This window comes from Stomoxys calcitrans, chromosome 1, assembly GCF_963082655.1.
Source record: "Stomoxys calcitrans chromosome 1, idStoCalc2.1, whole genome shotgun sequence".
In the NCBI taxonomy this organism is placed as follows: Eukaryota; Metazoa; Arthropoda; class Insecta; order Diptera; family Muscidae; genus Stomoxys; species Stomoxys calcitrans.
In genome coordinates this window covers 3828144-3847154 of record NC_081552.1, presented here as the reverse complement: position 1 = coordinate 3847154, position 19011 = coordinate 3828144, and the positions used below count along the sequence as shown (strand labels likewise).

The 19011-nt window shown below is 35.9% G+C and overlaps 1 protein-coding gene across 2 annotated transcripts in view; it reads right to left on the bottom strand.

Annotated features, from left to right (window-relative positions):
* Positions 1-19011, bottom strand: part of LOC106084744 (long-chain-fatty-acid--CoA ligase 5) — a 73591-nt gene that overhangs the window by 18771 nt on the left and 35809 nt on the right. The window lies entirely within an intron of this gene.

Sequence of the window (19011 nt, the reverse complement as noted above, 5' to 3'; positions counted from 1 at the left end):
GTTTGCAACACATCGAAATATCATTTTCCGACCCTAAAAAGTATATATAATTCGGATCGTCGCCCGTCTGTTCCAATCACTCTACAGCCTTCAAAAATTGAGATATTGAGATAATGAAATTTGGCACAGATGCGTCTTTTTGATGCACGCTGGTTAAGTTCTGCAACGGGCCAAATCGGACCATATTTGGATAAAGCTGCTTTATAGAACGATCTCATGATAAAGAGTCTAATGCAGATAAAAGCTTTAGTTTTTATCCTATTTCACTTAAATTTGAAACAGTGAGCAGTTTAGAACCCAAATATGGTTCAGATCGGACTATATTTAGCTGCTATTTAGACCGATCTGCCGGTAAAGAGTCTGAAGCCCATAGAAGCTTTATTTTTTACCCGATTGGCTGAAATTTGAAACAGTGGGTTATTTTGAGCTTCCCGACATCTGACCTGAATATGAACTAGTTCGGACTATATTAAGATATAGCTGCCATATTGATCGATCTCCCGATAAATGGTCTGAAGTCCATAAAAGCTTTACTTTTTATCCGATTTCGCTGAAATTTTAAACAATCAGTAGTTTTAGGCCTCCCAATATTCGATTTTAATTTGGTTCAGATCGGACTTTATTTGGGTATAGCTGTCATATAGACCGATCTACCGGTAAAGGGTCTGAAGCCCATAAAAGCTTTATTTATTATCCAATTTCGTCGAAATTTCAAATAGTGAGTTGGTTAAAGCCTCCCGACATCCGACCAATATATGAATCAGATCCGACAATATAGATATATCTGTCATATAGACCGATCTTCAAATTTAGGGTCTTAATCCCACACAAAGTAGATTTATTGTCTGAAAATGTTACTGGTACATGAATTCTCGGGACCTGAATAAAATATGATCGATACCAGCCTATTAAGATATAACTACCGATATATTGGGTTGCCCAAAAAGTAATTGAAATTTTTAAAAGAAAGTAAATGCATTTTTTAGTAAAACTTAGAATGAACTTTAATCAAATATATAATTGCCATTTTGTTCGATAACCTTTTGCCATCTTCCTGGCAAATTTAGTATTCCACGCTCATAGAACTTCTGGCCTTTATCTGCAAAAAACTGAACCAAGTGCGATTTTATAGCCCCATCATTGCCGAAAGTTTTACCATTTAAGGAGTTCTGCAAAGATCGAAATAAATGGTAGTCTGATGGTGCAAGGTCAGGGCTATAGGGCGAATTCATTGCGTTTAAGGTGCATATCACAATCGTTGATTCGGTTTGTTAAATGAATTTCTTTCAATACATGTGGTACCCAAATATCAAGCTTTTTCACCAGTCCAAGACTTTTTATGTGATAATGAACGGTTGATTTTGGTATATTTAACTTCTCTCCTATCTCACGCTCACTTACATGACGACCCAATTCGATTAATGCTTAAAATTTGTCAACGCCGACTATATGAAAAATCCGCAATTACTTTTTGGGCAACCCAATAGTAGTGGAGTTATAATAAAATAGGATGGTTATTATATCCTTGTTTAATTTGGTCCAGATCGGTCCAGATTTGGTTATAGGTGCCATATAGAACGATCTCTCGATTTAAAGTCTTGGCCCTATGAAAATCGCATTTATTATACGATTTCGTTGAAATTTGACGCAGTGACTTATGTTATGTTTCGGAACGGTTTACATTTGGATATAGCTGCCAAAAAGACCACTATTTTGTTCTACAAAATTGAACATTGACTTGTATTTATTAGACCACTCAATGTCCGTTCCGAATTTGGGTGCTTAAGTTATTCAATTTTTACCGAATTGTGACGAATGGGGGTTTACATATATACCCATGCGTATACAAAGTTCGGCTCGGCCAAACAATGCTTTTTTACTAGCTTTTTTTATTTTTTATAATATCAAATTTATCTACAAACACAAACAACAAAATAATATCATAGAATTGTAAAATGTAATCAAATCAAATCAACCGATTTAGACTATAATTGGCAGGTATGTTTAAGATCATAGGTACCAAACGGAATCGTAATCTAATAAACCAGTCAAATGCTATTACAAAGCAAAAACACGTTTCATAGCTTTTCCTAACTTTAAAAATGAGATGTTTGTACTTCTATTTGTAATAGAAACAGATAACCCTACGGTCTGCAACCGGACAATATCCGATTGTAAACAAATAAAAAGGCATTAAGTTCGGGCCAACTTTAAAATCTTGGCCTTTTTTGCAATTCCACAGTATCCGAAGGTGGACCGATCTGAACCATATAGGACACGGATGTGGAAAAGCCAAACATAAGTCACTGTGTCAGATTTCATCGAAATCGGATAATAAATGCGCCTGTTATGAGCTAAAGACCCTTAATCAAGAGAATTTTTTAGCAAAATAGGAAAAGAAACGTAGCTTTTATAGGCTTAGGATCTTAAATCGTCCGCTATAGCCCATCTTGGAACTTAACCCGCCTAAGGGCATACAAAGAATCTGTGCATAGTTTTAGCTCAATATCTCTATTTTTGAAGACTGTAGCGTCGCAACGGAATTGGATATTTCCTATGGTGGAGGGTATAAAAATAGAAAGTATATGCCTGTCTCATCAAAAAGTTAAACTGCCCTACAGAAAACACTTAAGCGTCCACTTGTGACAACGAATTTGATATTCGCTCTCGAGCGATTCCTCTTCCTAAGCAATAAGAACGACAACCCAAATATAAATAACACTCAAAAGGATAGAAGAGGATATTTTAAATTCGTGCTACTCTTTTGGTCCTTCTATTTTTGGTTGGCGTTGGTGGGTGGTAGTCATAATAATTTTCCCCTAGGGATTTAACTGTGGCTCTCGTGCTACAGTCTTCCTTTCTATAAAATTCAAGGTTAACAAATTAACCAATTTCACAATAGTCTGGGACGTGCCCCTCTTTAAAATTTGTTTTCTTTTTTTTCGATTTATACACAAATTTTACACGCACACACACACACACACACACTCACACAATAGCAAACATACAAGTTTAGACACACATTTTGAAATATATCACCTCCCTAAATGTCATTTTTTTCCGAAAGACCTTGTAAGAGTTCAATGAATTTGTTGTAAAGAAATTTTGAAAAAAAAAACAAGAAATTAAACAACCAAAGAAATTTACCAACAACACCGACTAGCAGACAATGCATCATTGTGTTGGTAGGCAAAGTGTGTAGATGGTTGTATGCAAAGGTTGTATGAGCTCATTTGTCATATGATTTGGGGAAAGTCTGTTTCATTTCATGCCATTTCGGCTATTTCGAGTGGCATTTTCGTCATATCATATCAAGTGGTTAAGCTAAGGATTAGCCAAGAAAAAACAACAACACTAAACACAGAATATTCCATTGGCGAAACAATGCAATAGTGCCAATCAGCCAGTGATGAGTAAGACACATACTTTGCTAATTGAAAATTGAGAAAAAAACATCATATCCTCACATATAAGGGTTAAATTATTAAAAAAAAAGATAAATTATGGGATTTAAGACAAATCTGCCACTACTCATTCGACAAGACATAAAACAATATTTATTAAAGCGATTGATAGACAAGCCCATAATATGTAAAGTAATGGGCTAGCATAGGCCGTAAAAGTATAGAATCGGGCACAAAAGGTTAAACAATTTAACAAGAGATTATTAAGTCAGACGGTATTTTGAAAACGGAATCCCTAGTATTAAAAAATTATGTCATGACGACACATCCTTGCGTATTATTAATAAACTATTCAAGTTACTCATACGGCTGAGTAACTAACTAACTAATTTTACTCATTGTTCAACACAGAAAAGACTACAAGATATTTGGAAGACAAGTTAGAAGACAAGTTCATTTTCTGCATACATTTCTTTAGAAACACAGACTTTGAATGAAAAGAATAATTCAATATTAAACATGACATACATGGTAACATTTTTTAACGTTAGTCCCAACATAACATGGAATTGCCGTTTGAAAATTTACCCATGCATATTCCATTAAATACAGTACAAGTTTTAAATGGACACTTTTGAATTTAAAGACATTCCTCGCTCTGTTGGGCCAGCATAGATAACTGCAATGAAGATCAACTTCGAGAAATTATGAACTGTGTCGTAACACTCAACACTGGCTAAAAAAAAAAAAACTTGGGGCTCGTGTGAAAAAGACTTAAGGAATTTGAATTTTGATTGCCGCTCAAAATCTTGCTCGGCATCGCGATACTTGTGGTCATAAGCAAAAATTTACCAAGAGTAACCGGAGACATAAAGTGTTGCCTCTACGTAATTATGAAGAAGAGAAAGGAGTAAAATGAAATGGAATTAGTCCATTATTTTATGCTTTAGAAGAGCAAAATAATTGGGAAGAACCTCCACCCGGTAAACGAGGATCTACAGACGGAAAAAACTAACAGAAGAGGCCAGGTGATCCTTCTTCACGACAACGCTGTTTACGTCAAAGCCGTAAATATGATCCCAATTGGGAATCTAAAAATCCCCAAATTTTTCTCACTTAGATTATAGTGTAAATACGTCTTTAGTTGCAAGAAAGTATCTGATTACTTTCTTGCCTTTTTTTGTTCGCCTGCCCCACGAAACGGCCATATTGCGATTGCAATTTCCGCAAATCTGCCTATTCCTTTTTTACCTGCACAACAGTCCACACCGTACTGGTAAGATCTCATCCATAAGAAAATAAATCCACATCTTGGTTCCATATTTGTAATTCCGTGTGTTTTATTTTCTTGTTCTTGTTTTCTATTTCGTTGGGATCTTTAATAATTGAGTTGCAAACCAATCGAAATTTGGATTCTATTGGTTTGCCTTGGCTCAAGAGCGATTCTTTTTTTGATCCAGGTCGTATTTGCTCCAGCTTACTCCTAAGCAATTTCCAATTCAGCGATTTAGCCTGAACAAACGCTAAACCTTAAATCCGCTTAAATCGCAAATGTACTCAAAACTTCTAGCATTCGGCACAATAAGCATGCCTTGTATCAACCAAACAAGAAAGATTTTGAAAACCTTCAGCACCTAATGGTACAGAACACCGGATGGGAAATAGACCAAAATATTCTCATGAGAAATCGCTGCATTTGCTCGAGAAACATTTACCAGGACTGCAAAACAACGGTAGAGACGCGACTAAGTTTCACCCCTTTTGCGCCATACAAGTTTTTTGGACGGCACGACATATCTTTCTTCTTTCTAACTCTTATATAAATCAATTTGTGTTTGTTTGTTTGTCTGCTCCGTGTACACTCAAAAACGGCTGGACCGATTTTCTTGAAATGTTCACAGATGGTGCATAATGATCCCGTGGTGGGGGGTGGACCCTCCCCCTTATCTTATTTTCAGAATCTCCAGATCTCGGAGATGGGTGGTGCGATTTAAGCTAAATTTTGTGTGTTCTCTACTAGTAACCTAAAAACAAAAATTTTGTATCCAAATTTCGGATGGGGTACCTAGGGGAACGCCCCACCCCAAAACATACCAAATATATATATAGACCAATCACGACAATATGGGAGTAATATGAAAGATATTTAAGAGCGGATAAGAATCTGATACCCAAATTTGGAACTAAGTGTTTGGGGGACCTCCCCAACCGCCAAAACATCCCTAAATCGGACATATTTACCGACCGTGGCAATATGGGACTTAACTGAAAGGTATTTACGAGTATAATACGAATCTGATATCAAACTGTGCGACCAAGTGTTTGGGGGGCCTCCCCTCCCTAAAAACACCCCCTAACAGAACTTATTTACTAACCATCGCAATATGGAGCCCAAATAGAAGGTATTTGAGTGTAGAATACGAATATGATATCCAAATGTGGAACCAAGTATTTTGGGGGCCACCCCTCCCCAAAAACACCCCCCAAAGAGCACAAATTTACGAGGCTGAAATGAAAGGTCTTTGGAAGTACCCAACGAATCTAAAATCAATATTCGGGAAAAAATTTCTATGGGCCCAACCCACCCCATAACACCACCCAAATAGGAAGTATTTGCTGACCATTCCAATATGGGGCTCAAATAAGAGGTACTTTAGAGTAGAAAATGCGAAGCTGATATATATTTTCGGAGAAAGTCCCTGAATGGCCACCCCATCCCCCAAAACATTTCCCAAATCGGACATCTTTGTCGACTATGCAAATATGGGGCATAAATGAAAGGTATTTTGGAGTAGACCACGAATCTGATATCAACATTCGGGACCAACTGTCTAGGGCACCTCCCACCCCCATAACAACCCCCAAATAGGACGTATTTGGTTATCAAGGCAATTTGGGTCTTAAAGAGAGTGGAGCTCTCCACAAAACGGACATATTTGCTGACTTTTGCAATAAGGGGTTTAAATGAAAGGTATTTGAGATTAGGAAACGTATTTGATATCCAACTTGTTGCCATTGGACTGGCAATAGGGGTTGCAAATAAATGATATTGAGAGTAGAGCACGATGCTGATTTATTTTCAAGGCTAAGTGTATGGGGGACAACTCCACTTCCCACAACACACCTAAATAGGACATATTTACCAGGTCAATGTGGGGCTCAAATGAAAAGTATTGGGGAGTAGAGCACGAAATTAGTACCCATTTTCGGGACAAATTTTCTGGGGGTCTACCCCTTCCCAAAAACACCTCACAAACAGCAATTATTTATTGACCATCGTAATTTGGGGCTCAAGTAAAGGTATTTGGGAGTAGAATACGAATCTGATATCCAAATGTGAAACCCTGTATTTGGGGCACCGTCCCTTCCCCAAGAATACAAATTTACCGACCAAATAAAAGGTATTTGAGATTAGAAAACGAATATGATAACTAATTTTGGGACCAAGTTATTGGGGTACGCCTCATCCCATAAACTTCCTTCAAACCAATGGCAAATGGTATTTGAGAGAAAAGCACGATGTGGTCCACACCACCCTCTAAACCCACCAACCGCCACTATGAGAGCCTTCTTATTCCCATAACCCCCACGAGAATATCGGGCTCAAATAAAGTCTCTTAAGAATGGAGTACATCTAACATCCAAACTGAAATGACCCTATACACGTTGAGCGAATTCATAAATCAGCAAAGATCATATGGGATTCAGATAAAGGCATTTACATTGTTTAACTGTTAGCCAAGCGATATACACACAAATACTATTTGCGTTGCATGGTATCTCACTAAAAGCTCTTTAATTGTCGAAAATATATATTCAAATTAATATATCGAATATTGGATCAACAGGTCTCTTTTTCCGACTGATATTGAGAGAACCTAATCTAAGAGTAATGTAAAAACGTAGATAATGGATATGGTTTTTAGTAAAGAGACTGTGGTCGGAATAAATCGACAAGTTTCATTTTTGTACCCACCACCATAGGGTGAAGGTATACCAATCTAGTAATTCTGTCTGCAATATCTCGAAATGTTGATCTAAGAACCGAAATTCAGAGTCGACCTAGACATGTCCGTCCGCCTGTCGAAATCACGATAGCGGTCGAACGCGTAAAGCTATCCGCTTGAAATTTTGCACAGATACTTACTTTTAATGCTATTTTGTAGGTCGTTGGGGATTGCAAATGGTCCGTATCGGTTCAGATTCGGTTATAGCTCCCATATAAACCGATCACCAGATTTGACTTCTTGAGCCTCTCGAAGCCACACTTTTTGTTCGATTTGGCTAAAATTTTTCAGATTATGTCCTCTTATGACTTCCAACAACTGTGCTAAGTGCGGTCCAAAATCAATTTATAACCTCACATAGCTCCCATATGAACCGGTCTCTCGATCATACTGTTCGGTTCCTAGGAGCTTTGCTGGTTTGACAGTGGTTTGGTTTGTAGAATAAATTATGCCCTTCAACTAAATTTAGTTTGTATAAATTTTTAGTAAAATTCATGATGGTGGGTTCCCAAGAGTCGGCCCACGCTTAACAAGCTTTTCCTGGTTTAAATTAAAAATCTTCTCCGTATACCATAGACACTTTCGGCAATTATTTCCATAATTTGAACGTTAGTCGTATACCTGGTTACTATTCGATTTTTGAAACCCGGCTTTCAGCGTTTTTATCACATAAAAGGTCCCGTTTCCCTTGTTCTTTAATTGTGGGCTTAATGCCGTGGGCACCACATACATCTTTATGACTTCTTTGCACAAATCATCAAGTCGGTCGCGCCATAAACGGTATAAGAATACAAATTGAGATTTCTTCTTCAATTTGTACACTCGCCCTATACTTCTTCGCGTCAGAAATAGTTGATAGATTTGCAGATCGTTGGGGCGGACAGCATATTTAAGTCTTTGTGCAGAAGTTTAACTAAATCGGATAAAATATGCTCCTTCTAGGGGATGAAGAAGTCACATGGAAAGATCGATTTGGCTTATTTGCAATTCCAATTTATTCACTTCGATAAGAAGAACTTTGGGCAATATTTGGATCTTTCCATAATCTTTCTTCTTTAAATTTAAATACAAAAGGCCATGCCAGTCATGTACACATTAGTGGAGCAATAACAAAAAATGCGAGAGAGCCACATTTCGAAATGTATACCAATAGATGAATCAGGAAGCTTCTTTACAGTAATATTCCACAAATTAAAATCTTCTCTTCTAAAAAAATTTCTAAACAAGTAAGGGAAGGGCAAAATTCGAGCGGAACGGACTTAAATTCGATCAAATGTCTTCGAATTTGTAATAATTACGGTTCTATGTGTGCAAATGGAGAACACCGTAGCGCAGAGGTTAGCATGTCCGCCTTTGACGCTGAACGTATGGGTTCAAGTCCTGGCGAGGCCATCGGAAAAAATTTTCAGCATTGGTTTTCCCCTCCAAATGCTGGCAACATTTGTGAGGTGCTATGCCATTAAAAAACTTCTGCCTAAAGAGATGTCGCACTGCGGCACCCCGTTCCGAATCAGCTATAAAAAGGAGGATCATTGAGCTTAAAACTTGAATCGGACTGCACTCATTGATATGTGAGAAGTTTGCCCCTGGCCAAACCAGCAAAAAATAAAGCTTCTAGGAACCGAAGAAGGATGATCGAGAAAGGGTATATAACAGGTTATAGACTGATTACGGTCCAAATCAAAATCACTTGGCACAGCTGTTGGAAGTGAAAACGTAGTACTATCCGTAAAATGTTAGCCAAATCGAACCAACATTGTGGCTTCCAGGGTCTCAAGAAGAAGAAATTGGGAGATCAGTTTATATGGGACCGATTTGAACCTACCTACATTGGACCGATTTGAACACAGTTGTTGGTAGACAGAACAGAAAACTATGTGCAAAATTTTAGCCAAATCGGGGAAAATTTGTGGCATTCAGGGGCTCACGAAGTAAAATCTAGGGATCGGTTTATATGGGAGCTACATCAGGTTATATACCCATTTAGAGCGTACTTGGCACAGTTTTTGGAAGCCATAACGAAACACTATATGCAAAATGTCAGCCCAATTGGGATGAAAACTGAAGCTTACAGGGGCTTACGAAGTAAAATCGGGAGATCGGTTTATATGGGAGCTGTATCAGGTTCTTGACCGATGTGAACCGTATTTGGCATAGTTACTGGAAGTCATAATTTCAGCCAAATCGGACAAAAACTGCGGCTTTCAGGTGCTCAAGAAATCAAATGGGGAGATCGGGTTACATGGGAGCTATATAGGTTCTTCACCGTTTTAGACCGTAATTGACGCAGTTGTTGCAAGTCATAACAGAACACCATGTGCAAAATTTCAGCCAAATCGGACGAGAATTGCAGCTTCCAGAGGCTCAAGAAATCAAATGGGGAGATCGGGTTATATGGGAGCTATGTCACGTTCTTAACCGATTTGGACCGTACTTAACACAGTTATTGGAAGTCATAACAGAACACTATGTGCACAATTTCAGCCAAATCGGACAAAAATTGCATCTTCTAGGGGCTCAAGAAGTCAAATCGGCAGATCGGTTTATATGAAAGCCATATACAAATCTGAACCGATATGGCCCATTTGCAATTGCCAATGACCTACATCAATATTAAGTATCCATGCAAAATTTCAAACGCCTAACTCATCGCGTTCGACCGCTATCGTGATTTCGTCAGACGGACGGACATAGCTTGAACGACTGAGAATGTCGAGACGATTAAGAATCTATATACTTTATGGGGTCCTAAATCAATATTTCGAGGTGTTACCAACGGAATGACGAGAATACCCCCCCCCCCCCCCCCACATTCTATGGTGGTGGGTATAAAAATGAGGAGTCCCCTTATCATTGGGCCTAAACTTGAATCGGACTGCACTCATTGATATGTAAAAAGTTCCTAAGTGGAATGTTAATGGCCAAAATTTTTTGTTTTTGTGTGCAAATAAGGCGGTATATCTGTATATGGAAGCTTTATACAAATCTGTACCGATTTTGATCAAATTTAATAAGAATGTATATTGTCATAAGAGATTTATATATCGTATGCCCATTTTCGTGGCAATCGGTTGATAAATGGCCCAATTATTCAATTCCGACGAACATATTGATCGAAATCCGAACCGATTTTTTCCCAGCGGTCAAAATGCCAGTGCAAAATTTGATGACGATTGGATGAAAATTGCAACCCGTACTTTGTTCACAAATTAACATGGACAGACAGGCGGACATTGCTAAATAGAGTCAGAATGCGATTCTGAGTCGATTAATGGGTCTAGCTCTCTTCTCCCTCGCCCCACCAAGAACCCCTCTAACTACTCCAATGCTACCCTTCCCCCGAACAATCATTAACCCAACTTATAATTATAAAAGTCATTACATTCATAGGTACTTGAACGCCTACAGGTCGCCAAAGCAAACAACACCCAAAAAAAAAGTCAGTCGAGCCGTAAATGTTTATTTCTAATCAATTTCCTGTCATTACAATCGCTCAACAATTATACTAATAGCTTGGCCAAAACCCTTTTTTCTGGGCCATTTAAACACTTTGCTATCCAAAAGAGACACTTCAAAATTCTAAAACACATTTAATGGCTTTTTAAATTATTTTATTTGTAAAAAACACACACACACATACACAAAAACTCACATCGTGGTAACAAATCGGATAAAGATGAGTTAAAATAAAAAGCAAAACAAAATAACCCAAATATTGAATATATAATCAACTCCAAAAATCTGTGTTGGACAAAATGTAGAATAAAAATAATTGTCTAAAAAAAAGCTCGTCTATGCCAAAATTAAATTTAAAAAATAACAACACCAACATCATAGACGACAACAACGACAGATTCCAATTCATAACTGACTCATTTGTAAGATAATGAAATAAACCACTTGGACATGGGTTTTTCTTTTCTTCGTTTTTGGGGGAAATTTGGAAAATCACTACCAAACACCACCACCATCACCACTACGTAACAACAACAACTAGCAGCGGTCGAAAAAAAAACGAAAAATTATGTTAGATGAGATTTTGTCTTCGAATTTGTCTTCGTTTTCACTTTTTCAGCTCTTCACATTTTTTTCTTAATGGCAGACAATTTAAATTTATTCATTCATATATCAAAGAGAATTAGTATTGAAAAACAAAAACACGCGGACACGGGCACGGGTGCGGGTGCGGGCTTCGATACGGGCATTGAGCATTTGTGTTTTTGTTTTTTAGCGAATTTTCTGTCAGCGACATATTAAGTTTTTTATTGCATGAAATTCCTTAAATTTGCCGATTTTTTTATCTTTCAACGCTTTTTTCTAATTTTTATTTATTCTAGACTTTAATAGATTTCGAATGAACTTTGAACACACACACACACACGCAAAAAATTACATGTCCCTAAACCTTTTTCAGTTGTTTGAAAAGGATTTTTTTCTAGGTTTTTGTTATTATTCCCTGATCTGGGGGCTCTATGTTGAGGATATTTTATTATTAGTTGCAATTATTTGCAGTTTGTTTTTTTTTGACCAAAATATCCGCAAGTGAAAAGTGGCCAAAGCAAAAGCCACAATCAATTACGTTTTCACTGCGTGATCGTGGCTGCTTGCGTTGGATGGGATTGGCCAAACGCTTGAATGGTTGGTTGTTGCACTTCTGATTTGTGTTTTACGTAATAAACAGAATCGCTCACAGCAAAAGTGTCACATCCAATGCAAAGATAGTCGCATCCGATTTTCTTGAGGCATATAATTGTTCCTTTCTTTTTGTATTGATTTTTCTTTTGCTTTTCTATGCGTTCTTTTGGCTTATTTGGATATATTTTAATAATATCAGGGCTCATTGCCTTTGTTGGGCTAGAACTTAGAGCTGTTATTGTATCCTCTCATCTCTTTTAATACAATGTCCCTATGTGCTATTTCATAAAACTGCCCGTTTAAATTTTTTTCTTAAATCTACCGTTAAACGCACGCTCTTTGAAAAAGATTCACAACACGGCGATGGACGTTCAAAATCGTACTGAGCATATAGTTCTATATTTCACAGCCAGACAGACGGCAAAATGTTTACCGTCTGTATGTCCCCATTGCCAATCTTTGTGGTTTCTTGGCCCAAAGATCAGTGGTGGTGCCTAATGAAAAAAAAAATTCTTTCAAGAAATAGAGAGAGAGGGAGAGAGAGAGAGAGAGAATGGACCCTCTTCATAGAGAGCCCCGATAACCGATATGAATGAACAAGTGAGTGTCTGCTGCTGTAGAAAATAATCCATCTCACAGTTGGTCATTACAGAATTGCATGAAGATCACATGAAATTACTGGGGAAATCCTTAACATAACAAAAATTGCTCACGAATTTTTGCCGATATAAATATGCCAATGGGCAATTTCGAAGACGATTGACCAAACACCCTATAAACTTGGAGAAATTCTTAGTCTTAAGAGGGACACCAAACTTCTTACCGCTCTCTCTTCTACAAATGGAAAAAGTTTGCATTCAAACTCCCGATTCACACTAGGCTATTGCACTTGTCACAATTCTCAGTTTGTAAGAAAGAGTGAGAGAGAGAGCAGAGTAATCTAAAGTCAAGTTTTCAGAATTGTTGCGAAAAAATTTAACAAAATATCGTAATTTTTTTTTAACGTAATTACATGAAATTTTTTGCACTAACTCAATCTTACATTCATATTTCACTATAATTTATTTACTTTTAAGTACTCCTGTTAAGCCATTGGCGTAAAAAAAGCATTTATTTTATTTCACATCTCTTTAGCTTATACGCTTTTATACCCTACACCACCACTGTGGTACAGGGTATTATTACTTTGTGAATTTGTTTGCAACGCTAAGAAGGAGAGGAGCTGGACCCATTGATAAGTATACCGATCGGCTTAGAATCACTTTCTGATTCGATTTAGCTATGCCCCTCTGTCTGTCTGTATTCTTGTAATCAATGTACAGATCGCATTTGTTGTCCGATTGTCATGAAATTTTGCACAAGTCACTTTTTTGCTCCAAGGACGAACGCTATTGATTTTGAAACAAAATCGGTTCAGATTTAGGCATAGCTCCCACACAGAAAAAATAAAAATCGGTTTCAATCACGAAATTCATTGATCCAATTCAGTTTTAATTGAAACTGCTTCAATCACGAAAAAAATTTTCTATTAAAAAATTTATTTCTAATTTATCCAAATAAAATAATTATTTAAATTTCGAAATATCCAATTAATTTTTTGATTGGATCAATTAAAAGTGTAATTGAAAATATTCAAATGTTATATTGAAACTTTAGAAAAAAGCCCGCTGTATAGGGCGCTCCCTCGATTTCAATGCAACATGGTTCAGATATGTAAAACTCCTGTAAATCGAATTTGAGATTTATGTTTGAATCCATGATCACTCCTTAAAAACAAAACACCTCCGGGGTTTCTCCAAAAATGAAACGGAATATATTGTTTTTCCGAATTATAAAAGGAAGAGTTGCGAGGCAGTAACATTATGAAATAAATAAAAACAAGTAGAAGCGTACTATGTTCGGCCGGGCCGATTCTTACTATATCAGGTTATGGGCTGATTTAAAATGTACAAAGCACAGTTATTGGAAACAATAACAAAATACCTCGTGCAAAATTTCAGCTAAATCGGATAAAAATTGGGCCCTCTAATGGCTCAAGAAGTCAAGACCCAAGACCGGTTTATATGACAGCTGTATCAAAACATGGACCGATATGGCCCATTTACAATCCCCACCGACCTACACTAATAGGAAGTATTTGTGCAAAATTTCAACAGGCTAGCTTTACTCCTTCGAAAGTTAGCGTGCTTTCGACAGACAGACGGACGGACGGACAAGGCTAGATTGACTAAAAATGTTATGACCATCAGGAATATTAAAACTGAAAGGAGTTTTGTCGAGGAGTTACAAACAGGATGACGAAATTAGTATGCCCTCATCCTATGGTGGAGGGTATAGATCGATGCCGTAAGGTAGTCGAAGGACTGTTTGTGGGGAAGATTAATCTTCCATATGTAAAGAGTAAAGCGGACCCCTATAACAGTGCTGTGAGTTTAAAAAAGTTTCCGTTAAAAAATTATTGAAAGATCTTACTGCCTAGACAACTAATTTTTTTGTTTCTTTTTGACACTCGATTCGTTCGACAGTTCCATGAAAACAGCTGCTGTCCCTCTATAAAATCAGATGTTTTTAATAAATTGGCGAACAAATGGTGGTCTTGTCGATTAAATTTTCAATCACATTTTATACATAAAATTTTTTTATGTTCAATTAAAAAAATTATTGAATCAATTAATTTTTTAAAATTTCAATCACGAATGTAATTGAAAAAAAAGGTCAGATTCAATTAAAAAAGTGATTGAATCAATTAATTTTTAATTGAAAATTTCAAACACCAACGTAATTGAAAAAAAATTCTGATTTAATTTAAAATAGGATTGAATCAATTAATTTTTTAAATTGAAAAGTGCCAAAATTTAAATCACGATCGTAATTTAAAACAAAACTGGATTCAAACAAAAAATGAGACAAAAAATTAAATGAAAACATGTTTGTGATAATTATTTCTATGCATTTATATCATTCATGCAGGAATGCAAAATTCTACATAGGTTCCATACATTATTAGTCAGCTCCGCCTGACTTTTCCTTTCCTTACTGGTTTTTTATACGGATTTTGACAGTTGTTCGCGTGAAAAGCCGAACAGAGTATCAATCTTAACAATCCGAGAATTATATGCAGCAATCAAGGCTACTAGATTAATTAAAGTCAAAGCGCCTCAATTGCAGCCAAACTTTACACATTCACCACCATGAAAGAAGTTCGAACCGAAAACGCCTTAAATGAGTTAAAAAAATTTCATCGCGATATCGTCTTTATGGCAACTATGCTTAAATACGGCCCGATTTTAACCCTTTTTGGCGAGTATTCTTAGCTAAGGTAGCTTTATCAAGACATAATCTAACGAAACCTGCCTATTGTAAAACATTATCTGCATCAAATTTCAGCCCAATACATTAAATTTTAAGGACTGTAGTATGATTGACAGACATGGCATGGAGAGATATTCTAAGAATTGTATGACGATCGAGAATATACATACAGAGATAGACTAACAATTTATGTTCCGTGTTATTGTTTTGTTTAATAATTGATTTGAAAAAGAAAGATAAATTTTTCAACATTTTAAGAAATAGGCATTTAGAGTCTAAACACAATCAAAGAGTCAAGAGTCAGCGTCGAGAAAATTCGTTGGTGGCGAAACCAAATAAAGAGAGTGAGAGTATAGCGTCAAAAATTATACGCAGTGATTTCGATCGAAATTATTACAAATTTGTTTTGGCAATAGCAGTTCTTCAAAATTTCCTAATTTTTCAAAAAGATGACAGTTATTACTGTACAATTGCAACAGATTAAGTTTTATAACAAAATAACTTGCCATCACACAGATCAAATACTGCAAATCGATCAACCTCAAAAGCGTTTGCTCATCGAAACATTAAAGAAAAAATTTATATTGTCCATGATTTGCTTTACTTTTTTCTTTTTATTTACCATCACATACAATATTTTATTTAATATCACATATCAGGATTCCAAATCACCTTTGATTTAAATGTAGGGTATGAAAACAAAATATTCGAAATTAATTCAAAATGCTTCTTAAAAATAAAAGGAACAAAATATAATAATAGATGAAAAAATCAATACTTAAGCTTAATGAAAAGAATAACTAAAAGGAATTAAATGAATAAAAATACGAACAGAAATTAATAATAAATAAATAAAGGCAACGAGACTACTACACATTTTAATTTCGGTTCTGACAATGTTCCATATTTTGTCTTTAAGTTCTTCTTTTTCGTCAAGAGATAATTTCAAATCACTTATTGTCATTTGTAAAAACTCAAACATCTATTTAGTCCTGCTCTTTTCTTCTGAGTCCACCAACGAGCTTTGGGCAGCTTTCGGAACATAACAGATTTCCACCTCAATATCATATTTTTGATTTCGCCTTTTCTCTTTGGAGGTGGAGAATGTCGAACTAGTCGGCTAAGGTCCTTCAACTAACATTTCGACATCAGAGTTGTCCTCATTTAAAATGTTTCCAATCGTCCTAAAATGTAAATGTTTTCTTTTTTGCAAACCATTTAAGACATAATGTTTAGCTTCTGTAACTTTGAATTTTTTCAAGGAACTCCATTTAAGATGCATATCTCCTGTGAATTTAATTAAAGAGAAAAGTCCTCAAGCCGATCACAAATTGCATAAATTTTACAAAATTTATTCTTCTTAGTTCTTACCAGTAGTATTTCGTGATTTGGCAATCGCTTTCCAAATGTCTTCCTTTTTTATATTCTCTGGATACTAAGTAATATAAAATACATATATTTTTTCACTTCTTCTATTAATTTTTCACAGAAATTAAGACAATTTTTGACAGATATTGGCGTTTAACAAATGTTACCACATTTTCCACTTACAACTCCTCGTTAAATGTTGGTACCACTGACGATTTTTTGCAAAAATGTGGCAATATTTACAGAGAGAAATTTGATGAGGGAGGAGAACACTGCGAGCGATCCTGCCAAAATAGAATAGATTCTATTTCAGCGTCATGACGCTAGTCTCTGACTCTAGCCGCGACGGCTTTTTGATTACGTTTAGACTCTTTACCCAAAAAATCGACAAATATGGCAGCAATCATGATTTTGTAAGAGGGAGAGAGAGACAAGAGTTAAAGACTTCATTTGTATTATTTAATTTTTTTTCACAAACTGAGAATTGCCGCAATGAAAATTGCATAGTGATAATGGAATAAAAAATGTATGTTTCACTGACAAAAAATTCTTTAATAGCAAAGAGCGTTGAAGCTTCCACTTCATTTAAAGATAAGAGAGCCTGCAGACAACTTCTGAAGGTGTGTTAAAGAGTCATAAAATGGCCTCAGTATACCAAAAGCCTCTTGACTTTTCAAGATCTTTTACAACAAAATAGTTTGCAAGCTTTTAACATGCTTCCCCAATTTTAGTAGGGTATTGACCAAAACAAGACAGAGTATTTCTTTCAAATTTCTTAAGATAATAATTCTGGGGGATAGAATTTTTTTTTTTTTTTGTTTGTTTTTAGGCAATGATTCAGATTCGCGAGAGTAGTGGCAAGTGGATCGATCCACAAGCGATGGTGGTTTTATTAGTGGCAGCACATGACTTGCCGTGGTACACAAACGAGAGCGGCTATAGATGGGGATGCATAGGTCGTGTAAACCCAAAACAATTAATTGTTGTGTTCGGACTCCTCTTTCTTTTTGTCTTTCTGTGAAAGCTTGGCCAGACATGGTGTATAAAAATAACCCCCCGGGAAAACACAAGCTGTCCGCAGCAACAGCCACATAGAAATTCCTGCATTTGATTTTGTGTTGCTGATAATGGCGCTGCGCACAATGATCATCATTATGATCGCAACACATTCAGGTAATAAACACCATAAATTATTTTAAAACTTTTACATGTTTCTTGGCTACTGAAATGTTTACACGGGGAGCTATTCGCACATACTCGTACATGTGTATATCAATTCAATATATTCGCATATAATTAATTCATTCATATTTCTTGTTTGATTCACTAAATTAGGTGGTAAATGTTATTCATCATTCACCATCGTTCGCTTTCATCAATGTGCTCCTGTTAGCATCAACAAATCGAGTTTTATATTTTAATTCAAATATTTGTTCAAAAAAAAATTATAATGTATTGAATTTTTAGCCAAAGACAATACACAGCAGTAAAGTTCTATAAAAAGTAAAAAAAGTTACAGTAAAATTTTCGTAAAGAATTCTTAGAGATATATATTACATCAAATTTGATGAAAATTAAAAAAAAAATCCTGAAGATATAGACTACATCAAATTTTTTTTTTAAAAAAATATATGTTAACAAATATTTTAACAAATGTCCATTTTATTGCATTATTACTGCAAAATCAGACTAACATATATACGGGAGCTATACCCAAATCTGAACCGATTTTTTCCAATTTCAATAGGCTTCATCACGAGGCCAAAAAATATATGTGCCAAATTTGAAGACGATCGAATGAAAATTCCGACAGGTAGACGAACATAGCTAAATCCAGTCAATGGGTTCATCTCTCTCTGTTCCTTATGCGTGTTACAAACAAATGTACTGTGTACCACAGTGGTGGTGTAGGATATCAGAAATCGCCATCCACCATGCTAGCCAAAGTGTTTTGACAACAACACACACTTGCTAAACTTTTACAAGTTCTTTGCTATGCTATTCTTTGAATTTAAATGATCTCGAGCTGGATTATGATCGAAAAATTTATTTTATTAAAATAAACCCTCTAATATGTCAGCTGAGCAATTGTCTAATTATTTCATCTAATTTATAGGTGGTAAAATAAATCAACATCACCAAAAAAGGCAATTATTCATTAATTGACTATTTTTACACAGTTGTGCTAATACAGTTGTGAGTTTAACGAAAAACAAAACCAAAAGATATTCCTTGCAACTTTGTGTGCCTTCAACAAATTGACAAAAAAAACAAGAATGCCCAGC